This window comes from Camponotus vicinus, unplaced genomic scaffold (assembly GCF_025532165.1).
Source record: "Camponotus vicinus isolate PSW18456_S1 unplaced genomic scaffold, iyCamVici1.0 SCAF_4, whole genome shotgun sequence".
NCBI lineage: Eukaryota > Metazoa > Arthropoda > Insecta > Hymenoptera > Formicidae > Camponotus > Camponotus vicinus.
The window spans coordinates 13738081-13756350 of record NW_028141976.1 but is presented as its reverse complement, the minus strand read 5'-3'; the positions used below and the strand labels follow the sequence as shown (position 1 = coordinate 13756350).

The 18270-nt window shown below is 32.1% G+C and overlaps 1 long non-coding RNA gene across 1 annotated transcript; it reads right to left on the bottom strand.

Annotated features, from left to right (window-relative positions):
* Window positions 1–12880: 12880 nt before the first annotated feature.
* Window positions 12881–13819, bottom strand: LOC145970314 (uncharacterized). Its single transcript, XR_014438388.1, has 2 exons — window positions 13681–13819; window positions 12881–13349 (listed from the first exon to the last, which is right to left on the bottom strand). It is a non-coding gene; the product is annotated as an uncharacterized LOC145970314 (long non-coding RNA).
* Window positions 13820–18270: the final 4451 nt, after the last annotated feature.

Sequence of the window (18270 nt, the reverse complement as noted above, 5' to 3'; positions counted from 1 at the left end):
AGACAATATGAGGCAGCAAATCGACATGCGCCGGAATAATCGAAGAATTTCGAGTCACGTCGACATCGATAGGCCAATCGGTCTGTGTATTTCACTTTCGGCGCCTGAAGTACTAAATTCTTTGGACGAATCGGGCCCGACGCGCCCGCGCCGTGTCAAGGACAACGCGTCTATTCTCGCGTGCTTTTCTGAGAGGCACGAAAATCGGGCCCCTCTTTTCGTCGGCAAACGTTGTGCAAGTTGACGTCACGATGGATGAAAGAAATATGACTTCAGGTATTGTGTGCGCAGGGCGAAGTTGAAGTTTTTTTTTTCTTTGAGTCTTAGGCAGATTATCTACATATGTATTAATATCTGTTTAACCTTTTGATGTATATTAATATCTATTTAAGTCATCCATAAGTATAGAGCCACTTTGTATTTCCACAATGTTGTAATGTGAAATTTAACAATGAAACAAATTCTATTTCGATGCTTTATTCCATTTTTTGAACTCGTATTCTTGAACTTTTGCAAAGTCATCAGTTATAAAATTAATATAAAATAAAACATATAAAATTATAGTGGACATATAAAATTAAAGTGAATTTATAGATTACGTTAAGCATAGAATATTATATTTAAATATATAAAATATATATTTATATTTAATATAAAATTCTGATATTAAAAATATTTTTCATTCTCATGTTATTTTTAATATTTTTTTTGAAAATGGACAAACTATAGAACTTGACACGATTTACGTATTAATAGATTTATTTCAAATTATTAGCAACTAAACTGAGATCAGATTCTGTGATATTGATTCTTAACTTGATTTAGTTTTTATTTACATTACTTGTTTCTTTTAAGTTTCCATTTCTCTAACAAATAATCTGATAATAGAAGTACACGCAAAGTTTCATCGCTATAAGTCAAATATATCAGTGATTTGATAAATTGCAAGAAAAGAACGATTTCAATTTCGAGTAAACCTTAATCAAGGAAATTTAACGAACTTGATGAGAATCTTTAAAAATCATAAGAAATCGTGCGAAAAAAATATCATAATAATAATCCCCATAATATACCTCGATAATTGATTAAAAAATTCAATTTGAGGTATTATTACATTGCAAGACCAACTTGATACAGTTAATAATTTAATAAAAAAAATAACAGTGCAATCTTCTATGATATTGTACGATCATTAAGAAGAACACAGATTGTAGATTGTGCTCGCGATTTGATGGAATAAATGTCACGTATTAGCGGAGATTTAATGCGGCCGCTCATCGCGAGAAATTAGGCCGAGAGGATCCGTCGACGCGTGTCCTTGACACGCTGAAAGCGAGCCTGGTCCCGTGCGTACTAACTTTAAGGACTTACGCAATCGGACGGTGTAGGTGTAGGATACGCTGCGTTCGACGTCGAGGACCACGTGCCGTCAAAGCGGTATAATGTGACTACTATAATATCGGACGCGAGCGACTGCGGATTATGCAAATTCGCGAACTGCATCTCCCGCCCTTCTGCGTAACCGGAGCTTCGAACTTGGAATCGACGTGACCAGGTGTATACAGCGTAGAATTTCGTATGCAAAGTTGGTGAAAAACTCGAGACGAAATATCCGAAGATCCGTGTCTTAAAAATAATCTCTGCACTATGGAAATTCTACGGCGTTCAATGGTGTCATTTTTCACACTATGTGAATGTCCATTTTTTTGCATAAGTTACAAGTACCATTTTATCAAGATATTCAATTAATGAATTAAACATTTATTCAAATGATTCTCTACCTATTAACATAATCTAACTTAGATGAGACATAATAAAATAGAAATAGTTTGTTTCAATTTATCAAAGATATTTACTATTTATTTTCTTTATTTGTCAAAAAATATAAAATAAATATAAATATAAAATATAAATATAAATATAAAATATTGCATTTCGTAATTAATATTTTTATAATTTGTCTAGACAATTTTTACGCCGTTTATATCCAAATTGATGATTAAAATTGACTTAATAAATTTAATTCCACGCAATATCGTGTGAAATGCTATTATAATGAATGCAAGGGTATCGGAGCCCTATTAACTCGAATATTGCGGAACCTGCGAATGTCTGTGCATACGTTCTCCTTTGCTTCTCACACACGTAGTGCACACGTCGCATTTGTCTCTTCGAAACCTTCTATCACGTCCTCGATAGGTGCCGAGCACGTGCCAAGTGCGAGCTTTTCACATGTGGTAGTCTGCCGAAAATTCGAATCGGTCACTCGAGGGGAGGAGATATAAGGTGGTGTCGCGTCAGGCACATGAATGAAAGTGAGATCTGATTTATGAATAAACCTTAGCGGCCTTGAATACATTACATGACGCCGATGGCGCAAGAAGAACGAAGAAAACGGCACGCACCTGTTCTCCGACTGGCTTCAAAGTTATTAAAGCCGATCATTACGAGCGACCGAATTTGTTAACGCGTCGCCGCTTCCTGCCGTGTGTTCCCCTCGAAATTACGAGAATTTCTCCGTAATCCCTCAACGAAACGATCCCCGACCCACTTTACCACGACTCTCTGCTCTGGGATAACCAGTTTCAATTTTACTTTACGATGCATTTCCGCCAGGCGCCTAATTATTCCATGTAATCAAAGTAATCGGACGTAACGTTTGGAGTCTTTTTGCACGCTTTGAGGTAGTTGAATCATGAGTATAAACTTTATCACTGTGAGATTTTTTAAAAATTTTTACTCGTGATATATAAGCGTTACTTAATTTTATCATTCCGATTTATATACATGTACGGAATTGTAATTTATATATGCAGGGTGTCAGGGCAATCTCTTCCCCAAAAAAAGCTCTTGTAGCTTGCCTCGAGAGCTTTTCAAAACACTATAATAAAGTATTTTTTCATCGAGTACTTTTCGAGTTATGAGGCTTGAAATAATTTCTTAATTTTTACATAAACCATAAAATATCTAGTAAAATATTCATTTTTCGATCATCTTACCTTAATACTTTTGTGTACAAAATAATGAGAGGAATTAATTGGTGTAAAGAAAACACATAATTGTTTCGAAAAAAAAAATATGTAATTGTTAATTGCAAATTACATATTTTTTCTTCGAAACAATTATGTGTTTTCTTTACACCAATTGATTCCTCTCATTATTTTGTACATAAAAGTATTAAGGTAAGATAATCAAAAAATGAATATTTTAGTTTCATTTTCAGCGTCATCAACAGCATCGTCTTGATAATAACAATTGGTCGTCTTAAAGCTCCAACAGCATACAATTATCAAAATTTCAAAACTCCTAAAGGCGCCTACAGCAGTGAAAAGATTAATGATGTAATGATTGTTGTTTACTCGTCAAATTATTTATTTTGATGATACATCTTGAGGATAAGATTATCAGATTAATTCAAATATTATTTTTGTTACTTCAGAGTGCAGAGTGCAACCTATGTGAGATTTCTCTCGTTTTTAGATATCTCACAGAATTTCAATCAAAACACTATAAAAACACCGATAAAAAATTTCACAATTTATAAAAAAAGGACGGAGAGATTCCTCTTTTACAATGTTTTATAATTTGTTTTTTATATGTCAATATATAAGATTGCTTGTTTTATATGTGACTTTTAAAAGTAGTGCATATAATAACAAATATGTAGTGTGGTAATATGCACTCTCTTGTATATATTTCTATAGTAAAACTATTGATATATATAAATTAAATTTATAACATAATATTTTATTACATTATGTTATAAACATATAACATATATTATATATATAAATATTTATGTTATAAACATTATAAATTTATAACATAATATTTTATTACATTATGTTATATATTAAATATATAACATAATGTAATAAAATTGTAGCTTGTTTGTTTCAACTTGAGAAATGGAGAGGAAAGAAGAAGGAAAAATGCAACAAATGGAACTGCTGATAATAAAAAAAAAATACTTTTTATTTGCATCGTACCAGCATGTTTTATGTAATAATGTAGCTCGCGTAACGTATGCATTATGAAGGCGTAAGTTAGCGGTATACTGAATAATAATTCTGAAATATTCTGAAGGGAATATGAAAAGCGCACGAAACACGTACGTATTACCTTAATTCACAATGACTTCGATCGTATTTCATCAGTTATATCTCTGTTACTCGAAGAGAACAGCCTTGACCGAGATGCTATCTATCCTGCTGCACGTGTGAGCGGAAATGAAGAGAGCTTTCGATAAGTAGGATTGCGCTTTTAATAGAAAAGTAGTAATTAAAAAGACATATATCATGAACAGGAAAGCATATATCTTGTGTACAGTCTGCGAAGAAAAGCGTACAAGTATCAGAAGATAACAATGCACATAGAATATCAGAAGATAACAATGCGCAATAGAATGAGATTGTGAAGACAAGAAATCCGTTATACCGATTAATTTTTGTTTTTTAGTCTTATTGCATAAATATATTTTTATAAAATACAAAATATAAAAAAAATTAAAATCTTAAATGAAAAATAAAACTAATTAAAATTCTAATTTTTATAAAATATTATCTCGAATTTTTAATGAATAGCTTAAAATAATTTCATCCTTTGTCCTTTCTCATTTTTCTATGAGAAAGAGAGAGAGAACACTTGCGCAGTTTTTATGTATGTGACGATATAAAAAAAATGTGATCGATTATATATAATTTGTTCTATTATTACAAGGAGATATTTGAAATTTTAGGCGAATTTTGCAAGGTCATTCTAAAAGATGACCTTATGTAATTGCGTTTTATGACGAAATCAAGACGCACCTCCTTTACATCGCCGATAATGTCAAAGTGCATCGCTAATGTGCTCTCTTCAAGTTCAGAGATTGAATATGTAGTTGACGTAATTGATGATAAGCACTCTTTGATATTTTTGCGTTAAACACGATCGTCTGATGAACGAAATACGAATTATTGTCGATAATACTGTGGCGATGCTTTGCATACGTTACATTCTATAGTGGTTATTATAATCTAAATTTGTACTGTTTTTTTTTTTAATTTCTTCCATCATTTACATTTTCATATCAAATTGATTCTATGGTCAATAGACGCGATTCGATTCATCTTGTATGTGAATAATATATCTTTAATATATATATATGCAACATATATATATATATCTTTGCATATATATTTTTGAAGTAAACAAAACCTATATATATTCATCCTTTTTTATTTTATTTTTATAACTGCTTATTTAAAATGTAGTATAAATTTAAATGATAAATTTGATAGAGTAAACCTATCACCCTATTAATTTAAGTTTGTGTGTCATAAAAAAATTCATGGTGCTTCAAATATGTATTTGGTTTATTTATATATAGTTATAGCGCCGCTTTTGAAGCGATCAGCTGATTTATTATCATATCTCTTCTTCTGAAGAGATATGAAAATATCTTGACATTTCTGCAAAATTCTCTCGAAGGGACACACAGTTTACTACTCACTGTCTGCAAAACAATCGAATCCGAGAGAATGTCACGGCGCAAGATTGTTCGGACTATAAATTGTGTATCGGAAAATTTTTTCTTGGCACGGCCGATATCTATATATCGCTGACATGTCAAATGCAATCGAATGTGCGCGAGTGTGCGCGAAGGAGGAGCGATCCCTACGTCTGTTCTTTCTCTTGCAAGCGGACGACCCTCAAAATTGGAGAAAAAGGAAAGAGGCCTCTGTCGAAAAATTGTCGCACGTGCCATCAGCGTAAAATGAGCTAAGCGACGTGGAAAAGCCCGCAGTGTAGGCGTCAGGATGCCTGGCGCCTACGTATCGACCGACCCTCTCAATACAGTCTCAGATCCCTCAGCTGTCTATGACACCCGCCAATTCGAGAGCTTTCGTTTATCGATATAATAAATATTTGTGAAAATCTTTACGTTTCGTGGAATATTTTATCGATGCCTTTCCTGTTTATTCGATACAAGATTAATGTATTTGCATCAGAAAGAGGGAGAGAAAGAGCGAAAGTCGCATTATGGAATGACGTAACAAAGTGCGGTGGAAAAAATTATCGCAATTGTGTTTGAAATAGCTGGGATATGTTTTGTCATACTTATAACAGGATGATATCATCCATCAAGATGTATAAAAGTTTTAAATTGTCAATGATTGTCCATACATTCAAATGTTTTTATAATAAATTCAGGATAGACGATCCTGATATCAAATTAAAAAGTCAGTGAACGTTGTTACGTTATAAATCTATATATATCTAATATAAAATAAATTTATAATGCAATAAATAATAAATCTATAATACCATCTACACAAAAGGAAAATTCATATTACATAATATATTATTCAAATACTAAGTCTAAGAGATTTATGATAATTTTATGCGAACACAAGTCTCGCTAAGCTTTTTATTAATATTATTTTATTTTAAAATAATTTTTTATCGATTAAAATATATATTTTTCTAATACATTCGATAATATTGAATAATATTGTAATCTAAGAGTCTTAATACAAACTTAAGGAAGACATTCGTAAAATATTTATCCGTATATTTGTTTTTTCTGCTCACTGATATCAAACTGTCACGAAATGTCAAGAGTGAGGGGGTACTTGAGCATACATCCGGTACGTCGATATGTCGATAGCTGTCGATTCGCATGCATGTCGGACGAATAATACGACGAAAGAAACCTAGTTGGTGTGCATAGCATTCTTGCAACCGGCCAAGGTTATGGCCAATATCGATTTAACGGATGTTTATAATGAGATCCCTTTCGTGCGCGATTTTGCGAGTGTAGAACTTTACTAATCCGTTTAAAATACAAACTCTTTGGATAAACAGAATAATAAAAGAGAAGAAGTTTTTAAGATTGCAAGAGTTTTTTAATATATATTTTATGTATTATATAAATTAAGTAGAAAGGATACATGTATTTTACATGTATTGCAAAGTAAATTTTTATTTTAATTAAGATTTTATTTATGATTATTTTAAATTTAAAGAGACTTATATTAGTAATCTTATAAAATATAAACTTTTACATCTACAATTGCTGGTATCTCTTTCGCTTAAATTTATCTCCTTTAAGCGTCGGTTTAGATTTTCATTTGTATGATATATTAAGCTAATATGTCATATCGAAAAGTAAATTTGTTGCAAATTATATTTTTCAAAACAAAATTAAACTTTATTCGCAGAATTAATGTAAAGATTAGAAATTATACCTTGTTGATTGGCGCTAGTTAATAAATAAATTCTTAAAAACAGTATAAAAATTGCGAATGAATAAAAAAATTTCTACAATTTTTCTTGCTTAGCATATTGAAAAGAAATTAATGGAATGTTACTATTTATTTCACCGGAATCACATATTTGCTATTAAGCTTTGTATTCAATTACGTTTGGATCGCTCAAAATGTTTTTTGTGCACAGTTTTGTAGAAACGTAAGAAAGAATGGCTGAATGTGCATTCGTGCAGGAAGTGTTCCTGACAAACAGCTTGAGAAACTCGCGCAGACCACAGAACCTTCTCTCGAAGGTTCGTTATTTGTTGCCATTCGACATACAATACAGGGCCGTAACGCGCGAAATCATTCGGAAAATGGGTCAAGAAATACTTAAAAAATCACATTGAATGGAATTCTACTAAACCTATTAAGAGATTAGAATTAGACTAGAATTAGATTAGATTAGAATTAGAATTTTAATCTAAAAGATTCATAGCTAATAAATTATTACGATAGTAAAGTATTGCAATATCATTATCATTAGTGAAGTTAAGCAACATTTAATTATGAATATTATAAGCAGACTTAAAAAATGGCAAATAAGATGGCCAGCACGATAGAGTACATATTTTTATCAATTTATTTAATCAGTAAATTCAATCAATCAAAAATAATAACGAACATTTTGTTCTATTTTTTATCTTTAGCGCAAACTTGAGCAATCTCGAAGATAATAAAATCGTATAAATATAAAATAAATTAGGTGAATTAATTAACGGTAAAATATAAAATTATCGAGTATATTAAAAGTATATTAAAATAATATCTTTCGTATCCAATCGAAAATAAAGGTTCAACGACTTTCAAGGACTAATATTAATTATTTGTTGAATCTTCAGTTTTGTAATTGGACGACGTGAGAGATATTGCTTTATCTTTATCATATTCACTACTAAGTATGTATATAAACATCTATTTATTTCGGATTTCATATCTCACTTTTACTCATCATTTGTTCCTATTATTGTTTGCTTGTCGACGTATTTATCTGATAATTTAAACATGTGCCTTAATGTCCAATATCTCACGTTATTTTGTGATATATAATTTCGTAATTAAATTACATGTATTATTTTTTAACTTTCTTTTATTCAGCTTTTTTTATGCATTCACTCGATTATTTTAATTTGCGAACTACTAATTCTAGAATTTCTATTTGATTATATTTATATACACGATTCTTTACATATATGTATATATGATGTTTTACACGTATATTTCAAATCTTCTGGTCTATCAACTAGAGAGAAATTTCAAGGATACCCAAAATAATGTTATTTGCGATTGGACCATGTGAAAAATATTACTTTATTAGTTTACATTTGATAATTTTATATTTTATCGTGCTCGACTCCATTACTTTACTCCATTTTATTTTATTTTATTTTTATGCGATCTCATCATCTCTCTTCAATATTAGTTAAATTTGCGCTGAAGATGGTCTGAAAAATGGATCGAAATATTATTCGAGATGGATTAAATTTGTTAGTTAAAAAATATACGCTCCATCTATAGGACTAAATTTTATTTGCTTTTTTAAAATTTATTTTTATGATTATATTCCAAATGCCTTAATTTTGTAATTAATTATTATAAATAGAATAATAAAATGATAAATTTTATGTCTATTGTGATAACTCAAACAAATTTTTATGGATTTGTTTATCATCATTAATTTTAAATGATATTGCTATTAAAACTATTTATTTAGGCGAACTTACATTACATGCAAAAATTTAATTTTCGATATGTTATTTTGACGACATTTGAGACGATCTTCTTCAAATTCTTGATTTATTGAAGAAACATCTGTTTGATAGCTGAAAAAGTAGCGATCTGTGTAGCAATTTCCTAATGTACTTTGAAACGTAATCCGATAGAATGATAAATGGCGCACTCTTTACACACATTTCTCCTCTTAAATATTACATTCGCACACTGATATTTCAGATTTAGAGGAATTGGCACTCGCACAATTTACGTGTTTTTTCTTAATAAAAAATTCTTCCCCTTTCTTTTCGTTCATCTTATATCTTCAAATTTCCAATGTTCCGCATCAACAAATATTTATTATAAGTTTCAAGTTTTATCATATGTTATTTTATCATATGTTATCATATATATTTATCAATAATTGGAGAGCGTAGAGATCAAGTAATTTTTAAATATGTTTTTTGTGATGAAAAATACATTAAATTTGTAACAAATTGAATACGTTACAAAATTAGATCGTAGCGGATATTTTACGACAAACATAACTTTATTTTGGAAGAATTGCTTTTGAAATTTAAAAATCATCCATTTTCTTTTTAATTTTTTTTAAACATATAGTATATATCCTATGTGAGATTATTTGCAATGCCATTGCATTTTTCGTAAGACGTAGAAGCAATGAACTCATCTCGTCCATGACAGTGAAGTGAATCCCTCTAACAGGAAAAAAAATAGAATCCGTCGAAGAAGCTTTCTCTGGTTTCTCGGATTCAAGAATCTTTGAAGTTTGCCGTAGATTTAGGACCCCCTCTGCTCTAAGGATATGCTGGAATGCAACGCAGGCGTGTGAACTTCATTGGACATTACAACCACCGGGGTGGCTCGGCCCTTGAAAAAAGATCCCACGCATTTTGATTAACGAGGGTGCAAGAGACTCGATGCGGAGGATTTTGAGAACGAATTTTGAATAGTACGTTCTATATCATATATACCACAGCGTTTGGCCTTGGATTATTCCTCGTCCCTTCCTCCTGTTCATCCCCGCTCTCCTGAGCTTCCCTTTCATTCTGCCCGCCCGTCGCTTTCGGTCGATGAACCTGTGCAGGACTGTGACGTATTCTACGTCATCCCTGACGTGGCAGGTCGACACCCTTGAAAATTCTATGCTGTACATATGGATAAGATAAAACAACACAAAAGGATCGACAAGGGGAAAGAGCAGATGGACAAATCACAAAAATAATATTTACTCTCACCATTTTGAAAAAGGTGGACGTCCGCTAGAGATAAAAATTTATGTGATTGTATTTACTTTCAGATAAATTTTATATTTAAATTTAAATATTAATTTTTTATTTTTTTAACATCTTTAATATCGTCAAAAATACAATGTTGTTTTAGATATTAATAAATATTTACGAGTCGCTTTTCATGTAGAAAAAAATATGTAAAAAGAAATATAACAAAGCAAAATTCTTTTTTCTTCTACTTTTTTTAATCTTTAATGATCTGTGTTGAATTTCATAGAAGTAATGAAATTATTATCTGTAGCGAATCTAACGCGATTAACGGCGTTAGAATGATGACATTCCAGTGGTAACACATTAGCGGTTGCGAGAACACGTAATACAAAGTGGGTCGTCGATTTCAGGAGTGGAAACTATATAAGAGTTGAAAGAAAAAAAAATGATTACGAAAGAAAGGATTCGCATAAAAAAAGAATGATCGGAGAAAAGGAAAGTGGTCTGTCAAGGTTGACAACGTCTCCGACCCTCCGTTTCGCATAAGGTTCAGGACCACCTTGAGGATTTTCTAAAAACGACTTCGAATTGAAAAATCTTTTCATGTATTTTGCGTGAGACTAATTGATAAATACGTGAATTACCTGCTTCACATCGTGAATCATTGAATTTGACCGCCAGAGTGATCGTTATTGGACAAATGATGGTCGCGGGAAAGAATTCTACCTGCAAATAACTTTCTTATTGTTAGAAGAGAATTATTGTAATCTTATTGTTAGAAGAGAAATAGTAAGAAGGGATTTCAGAGCGCAGACCTGAATGGGAAGTGGCGCCGTACACGTGGCGGTTTTTTTCTCGCGTGGACACAAGTCTCACGAGCGAGGGAAAACATTCGAACCAATCGTAGAAACGAATACAGATTTAAGCGTTTAGTCCGAAGGACTAGGGGGTCAGGAGATGGGCCTTTGAAAAAACTTAAAAAGGATATTCCGGTAAATGAACCCTATTATGTATCGCATGTTTTGGGAATGCGGCTTGAGAGAAGACGCAGTTGTAGTTTCTTTCTCCTTAAGGTCAGGTTTCTTTTTCAAGCGATATGACCGGACACTTTAAAAAAAGTCCGCTTAAAATTTTTCTTAAAATACACACATGTCTTGCATTAAAGATACACTTAGTGTTAAAATCCTAATCGTATGTAATTTGTAGTTTTTTTTTATCAGTGTGTTATCATAACGATCCATCCAATATTTTATTATAAATTCGTCAACTTGATTGAACAACCGTACGTGTATTTCACATTACATTAAATTAATAAATAAATTCATTAAGATAAACTAATCTTTTTATATAGGAAAATATTCATATTAATTTTATCAAAATAATTAAAAGTTTATTTGCAATTTATAATTATATATGTTTCTTTTATTCGCGATATTTATTATTTACTTTAATAAAACATTGTATAAAATAATACATATATAAAATGCAACTATATTAATAGCAATACATAGGAATATATTTTATAGGAATATAAAATATTTTTCTCTTCTGAAAATAAAAAATTTGCATTTCTTTAAAACTGCGCAATTTTTTCACAGATATATCTGTAATGCATGTCTGCTTTTAATTATTTCGATAAGAATAATTAATATTCTATGTAAAATATTTATTTAAATCTTAATGGATTTAATTTAATATAATGCCAAACATATACGCGTCATTCAATCAAGTTGATGAGTTTGATAATGAAATGTCGGATGGATCGTACAATAATCCGAATAATTAATTTTGCACATATTTTTCGGCATACATATACCTTAAACATATATTCCTTCTCGAAACTAACGATCTCCGTCGAGACGTTCGCAATTTTGCCAGATGCTGACGACCTCGCGCAAGGCCGCACGCGCGCGCGCTTACCTGCGTGTCGATGCACGCACGTGCGTAACCGTGGCCGTACCTGCGTGCGGTCGCGCGAGAGGAAAGGCTTCGCATTTCGATTCGAACATGATTCCTCGGGACGAATTTTTTTTAAGATAAACCTCCTATCAGCAGTTTCCGTTTCCTCTCGTCACCGTCTGCCACGCATCGCTTACGCACGTTTTTCACCTCCCCGGATGCAGCCGACGCACGAATCGCGGATACTTTTGTGTCTGGCTAGACGACACGTCTGTCCAGTAAGCGACGTATTTCGTCAACTTTGCGCGAAAGATAAGGAGAAAAATGAATGAGAGTAGCGTCGCGGCGTTTTGCGTTTCAAGAACTGATGGCGGTTTTGGTTTTCGCTACTTCGTTGATAGAAAATTTGTGAAGCTGCTTATATTTCGATAGATGACACTTGTTTTGCTTCTTTTATAATAATAACTTTTAGATTTGTAAACAATATACATACAAACATACGCATTTTTTAGAAACTTGACGAAATATCACACTATAAATACATTATTTAATGTGGATATTTATAAATTCTTTTAATTATTATTAAAATTATTATTAAAATTAATTTAATTATTATTAAAATTCTTTTAATTATTATAAATTATTAATAATAATATTAACAATTAAAATAAAATTTAATCAATAATTCTTTTATATTAGGATTAAAAAAATAATATATTATTTATTACAATGTAATATTTAAATTTCTTCGTTTTTATTCATGAATTCTCGATATTACAGAGCATGAGTATTGCAACTGTCAATTATATTTTAATATTTTAGAAGACAACTTTTATCTGTCATTGGAAATTCACAAAGATCAGGAATCCCCTGCCGCTGATTATTAACGCGACACGCAGCAATATTTCCAAAAGCAATAAAATGTTACGTGCTACAACGCTCGTCATGATTCGTCATCGGGCTTTCAATATTGAGACATCAAGTCATAGTAATCGGAGTGCAAAATTCTTCGCGGATGAGCATGAGCAGTGCAGAAAAAGCCGTATTTGCGAATGCAACAAGGTTTCCATTGTGGTCTTTGACGAATTGGCGGTACGATGCAGATGCGACGTGGCGAGTTACTGGGACAGACGAATCTGGGAGGGCGTGACTCTTCCGGTGGACGAGGTCGCGTTTGACATCCGGAACAGGGTCGACGAGACTGGTAACATTAAAAATTGATTCGATTGATGCCTTTCGCGTACGTGCGCGAAATGTAGAATACTCTTCTTCAACGATACTCCGGCTAATTTGACGAAGTTAAGTTATCAAAAATCAAGTGTGTTTTAAAATTATCAAGATTAGATTGGAAAAATTCGAAAAACATTGTAAAATTGATTTAATAATAAGATATATTATTTTATGATTATAATAATATCACGATTCGGATAATATATCTTACACAACGAAATGCAATCATTTCAATTAATTATCGTTGTAAATATTGTAATTGTAAATACTTCATTATGCGTGAAATTAATATACGTGCTTACCATGATCCGAGCGGGAGATGCAGAAAATATGTTTGATGTACAAGAATTTTTTTTTTTAATATTAGAGGGTTAATTCGAAAGACAGGAGACACAAGTCATTGTGTCATCTCTCTTCTCTCTTCTCTAGATTGATTATCGATACCCGCGATTCTTTTTTTCTTCTTGCATATTTCAAAACTATCGCTTGCATTGTGACCTTGGGTGATTGCAGTGGACCTGTAAAACCCGACCTGCATTAACGTACAACGCGTTACGCGGCAATATTTCGGCAGATCCGCAACGAGAGAGACCTTGGCTCCGAAACACCGAAACACAGATTCCGCGACGCGTTCGACTTTCCCTCTCCCTTTCTATTTTCGTTTTTTTCCCCCTCTTATTGCAGTCATCTCTCCTATCAAAGTTTTCTCACTCATAGGATACTCACATTAATTAGTTGTATTAATTACGTTCTTGAAGTGGATTGAAGTAAACTCGTCGAGCACTACAATATATCAAGATATCGTTATTATCACGAAAAAAATTATTATCATGCATTTGTTTTAATCATGATAAATTGCATTATTAACTAAATGATAATATTGATAGCATTTATTTTTTGCGATAAAGGAAACAACAAGCACAATAAATTAGAAATTTTTTCGCGCGTTTTTTCTCCTTGAAAACTTTATATGACGTAGAGATCTAGGCGGTCATGTTTACTTTAGCATAGTATCTAAAAATTAAATAATTTTTTTCTCTCTTTCTTTCAAAATATGAAGTGATGCGTGTAATCTTGAAAAATTTACATAAAATATTCAGTTTATCATAACCGTTTTATACGATTAAAGCGTAAACGGATCCATGATGAGAGAAATTATGTGTATGTACATGATTGAGAATCTATTATAATATTTGATTTGAATCTATTATAATATTTGATTTGAAAAATTTGTTACAGAGATAAAAACATAAGAGGTAAAAAAGTGAAATACATCAGGAATGTATGTGTTATATTACGTATATATGCATATTTATCGAAAAATTATATAATTCAAACTTTGTTATTTAGATATTTTAAATTTTATTTATTATGTTTTATTATTTTATAGGTGATTATCTGTATCAATAACATAGATAAAATCTCGATAGAGAAAATATAAAATATAATATAAGTAAAGTAGTATAAACGATAAATCTTTTATCAAAAATAATAATGATTTTAATATTTTATCGAAAATAATATCGTAGAAATGAAAAAGATAAGAAGATAATAAAGCAGAAGATTAAAATCAATATCGAGATTGTGTAAGATGTTCAAAAAGATTAGAACATCATCGAACGAGAGAAAGAGGGGAGTAGAAACTTGTAAAAGTATAGAAGACAGGGCAAAGATCGTCGGTAATACATATAAATGGGCTCAAGGTTAGCGCACGAACATTGCCCTAATACCCAGATACATACAATTAAGAAGCCTAAATGGTCACGAGTTATGACTAACGAGTGAAACAGCTTCTCTCTCTCTTTCTCCTCAACAAAATGCTTGCGTAAGACCTACGAATTTTCACACATGTATGTGAAACGCAATTCAAGAAGCGCCATCAATCACTTCGAAATGCATCATATCAATCAATATTTGTTTTTATTTCCTCTTTTTGTAATTAAAATTAGTATAAATTATATATTCCTAGACAAAATTAACGCATAATTTTTTTTCACTTTTTTTTTTAATTTTTCGTTAAAATTTAAATATCAGCTTTTAAAGAAAAAGTGAAAAAAAATTATGCATTAATTTTGTAATGTAAAAATGAACTCTATTACATTTCCTCCCCGTATTTTTCAACGTAACGTAATTCTAAATTCGCTTCCAGAGTTTAGAGTTAAATACGATGCCTGTAATTGAAGTCCGCGTGACTTCCGCGCGAGATTATCGTGCGGGGTGGCCGACGCGCGTTGTCTTATCGGAAGAGAGAAACGCAGGTGTCCTCTCCTCGTCTACTCAGCGAGAACACTCAGCAGCGCGAAGGGTTAACGATCTTCCCCTAACGATAACCCCTCTTCAATGCATACGCATACGGGAGGGAGATTGCGCGTCTATCGTCGTAGGCGTTCCAGGATGACGAGCTTCTTGCTAATCGCCGGTGTCGGTGGCCGCGCTCGAGGTCTTCCGTTGGATTCCTATGTGCGTCACGCGATTCCACGACTCTAATTGTATGCCAACGTGTTCGAATAATTTTGCGTTAGAGATCGACGAGGACGACGAGAAGGGCAGCCAGACGTAGACGGCGGATAGCTGAAAGGGAATGGGATGCGAGGGCATATTAAAAAATTCCTTCGGCGTGAATGGACTTCCGATCTCGCGATCCCGCGAAGAGCGAAGGAATTGCCTCTGCCCTAGAATGATGCTGCGGTTCTCGATTATACGAGGAACTTACGCTCAAGAAGCACAAGAATGAAGCTGAAAGATTCTGTCCATGATACTCTTGAAATGTAAAAAAAGGCGAAGTATCTTTAGTTAAGGCAATCTTAGTGATTTTTTTTTGACAAAAGAGAGAGAAAAAAATTCAAATATTTCTCCTCGAACAAATTTATATACATCGATTAATCATTGCACGGATTGTTGAGGAAATTTAATAGATATTTAGTACGTGGAAAATATATGCAACTTGAATGCATTAATGAAATCGAGAAATGTAGGTGCCAGGTATGATTTATTCTTAAATGTACTCTTAAATAGGAACAAGGTATACACACGTGTGCATTCAAGAAGGGGCTGGGTCCCCTATTCGGTATATTTGCTATCTGCTAATAATAAGTATAGATTTGATATATATATATACGGATTAATAAATATAATAAGTATCAGGTACCTATGTGTACATAGAAAGATAACATCCCTTTAGAGAGTAACACTCTATTTGTTTTCTGTTCATACCATATCTCGAGATTGAGATATCTATGTAAAGAAAATTACATTCATTTTAAAAATAGCCTATATAATATTCTTTCTTTTCCCATACAGCAAGCTCACACAAAGATCGCATACACATTGCAGCAATCTTTCACCGCAATATTGCAACATTGCAAATTCACTGCAAAATGTTGCTGCACCATTGCTGTGGGGTTGCAGCAACGTTAAAATGTCCGCTTTTAGGAATATTGCAATGTAAGATTGTAGTAATGTTTTGGTGCAATGTATTTGTAATATTAAAACGCGTTTTGCTACAAATGCAGACCGTTTTAAATTTAATAAATAAACTTTTAAAATATTAAAAAAATGTTTAAGAAAGATAGGAAAAAAACATTTTCCTTTAAAAAAATTTCACGCCTTTAAAAAAATATCTATTAGTGTTTTTTATTAATAAATTTATTAATAATTAATTTTTTATCTATAAATATTTCTTATTAAATATTTATCTCAATAATATACATACAATTATTTTACATACCCTCGACACCAGAATATTTTAATACGTGCAATAAATGAACTATTTCTCATTTATCCATTCATTGAAGAAAAATCTGTTTAATATTCTGAATCCCAACGAGGGATCCAGATTATTAAATAAATTATTTGTTTAATAATCTAGATTCCTTATTAGAATTCAGAATATTAAATAAATCAAGTCAATTTATCAGAAATTAAACTGACTCAAGACGAGAAATATAATTACTGCATTAGTCCTTTGTAGACCTTATATCCACTTTAGACGAAAATTCGAATACGAGTTAGTTAAGTTTGGCCACGTAGCGGCAAGTAAAGAAACACATGTTATACATTTTCGTTTTGTTAAAATGTTGCTGCAATATTGCCAAAGTAATATTACAAAATAATATCTCTGCAATATTTCTGCAGCATTACACTGCAATGTGCAATGTTGTAACATTGCAGCAATGTTGATGCAAACTTCTGTGCTGTATGGGATTTAATACCGTCGATACACATATAACATATAGAATATATTAGTAAAAGTTCAAAAATTAATTGTAAATTCGTAATATCGACACACTGGATTAAATATATATATTTACAAAATTAACACGATTTTTAATATCGACTATTATGTAATTGCTCTAATTATTGGGCGATTTTGCAAACTCTTCAATATAAAATTTACCTCAATATAAATTTACATAATAATATGCATATATAAGTGATTCTCCCAGTCATCAATTAAATACACATACGCTTACACAAGTATCGAATTCCCGGGCGTCGTATTTTTATTGCGCTTCTCGTGCATTCAGAAGAGTATAAATATGGTGAACTTGATCGGTGCAACGAATATCTCTTGAAACGTCCTTGCAGAACGCGACGATGCGTCATCGCGTACGCATTACCTGAATCCTGCCTGCGTCCCGAAACTGCACTCTTAGGTAGGCGAATGTGATTGGTTGCGTCATCCAAAGAGACCGATGCAAGAGTCTTGATTCTCCGACTTTTCCAATTTCACGTGCGTAGGCAGCAAATAAAATTGCAAAACGAGCGAAAAATAATTTGCGCGTTAAAAGGATCCCCGACTTACGTCTTTGCTGCAAAAGTGTGGGAAAATTTTAGGATCCCCGACTTATGTTTTTGCTGCAAAAGTGTGGGAAAATTTTACCTGACGATGA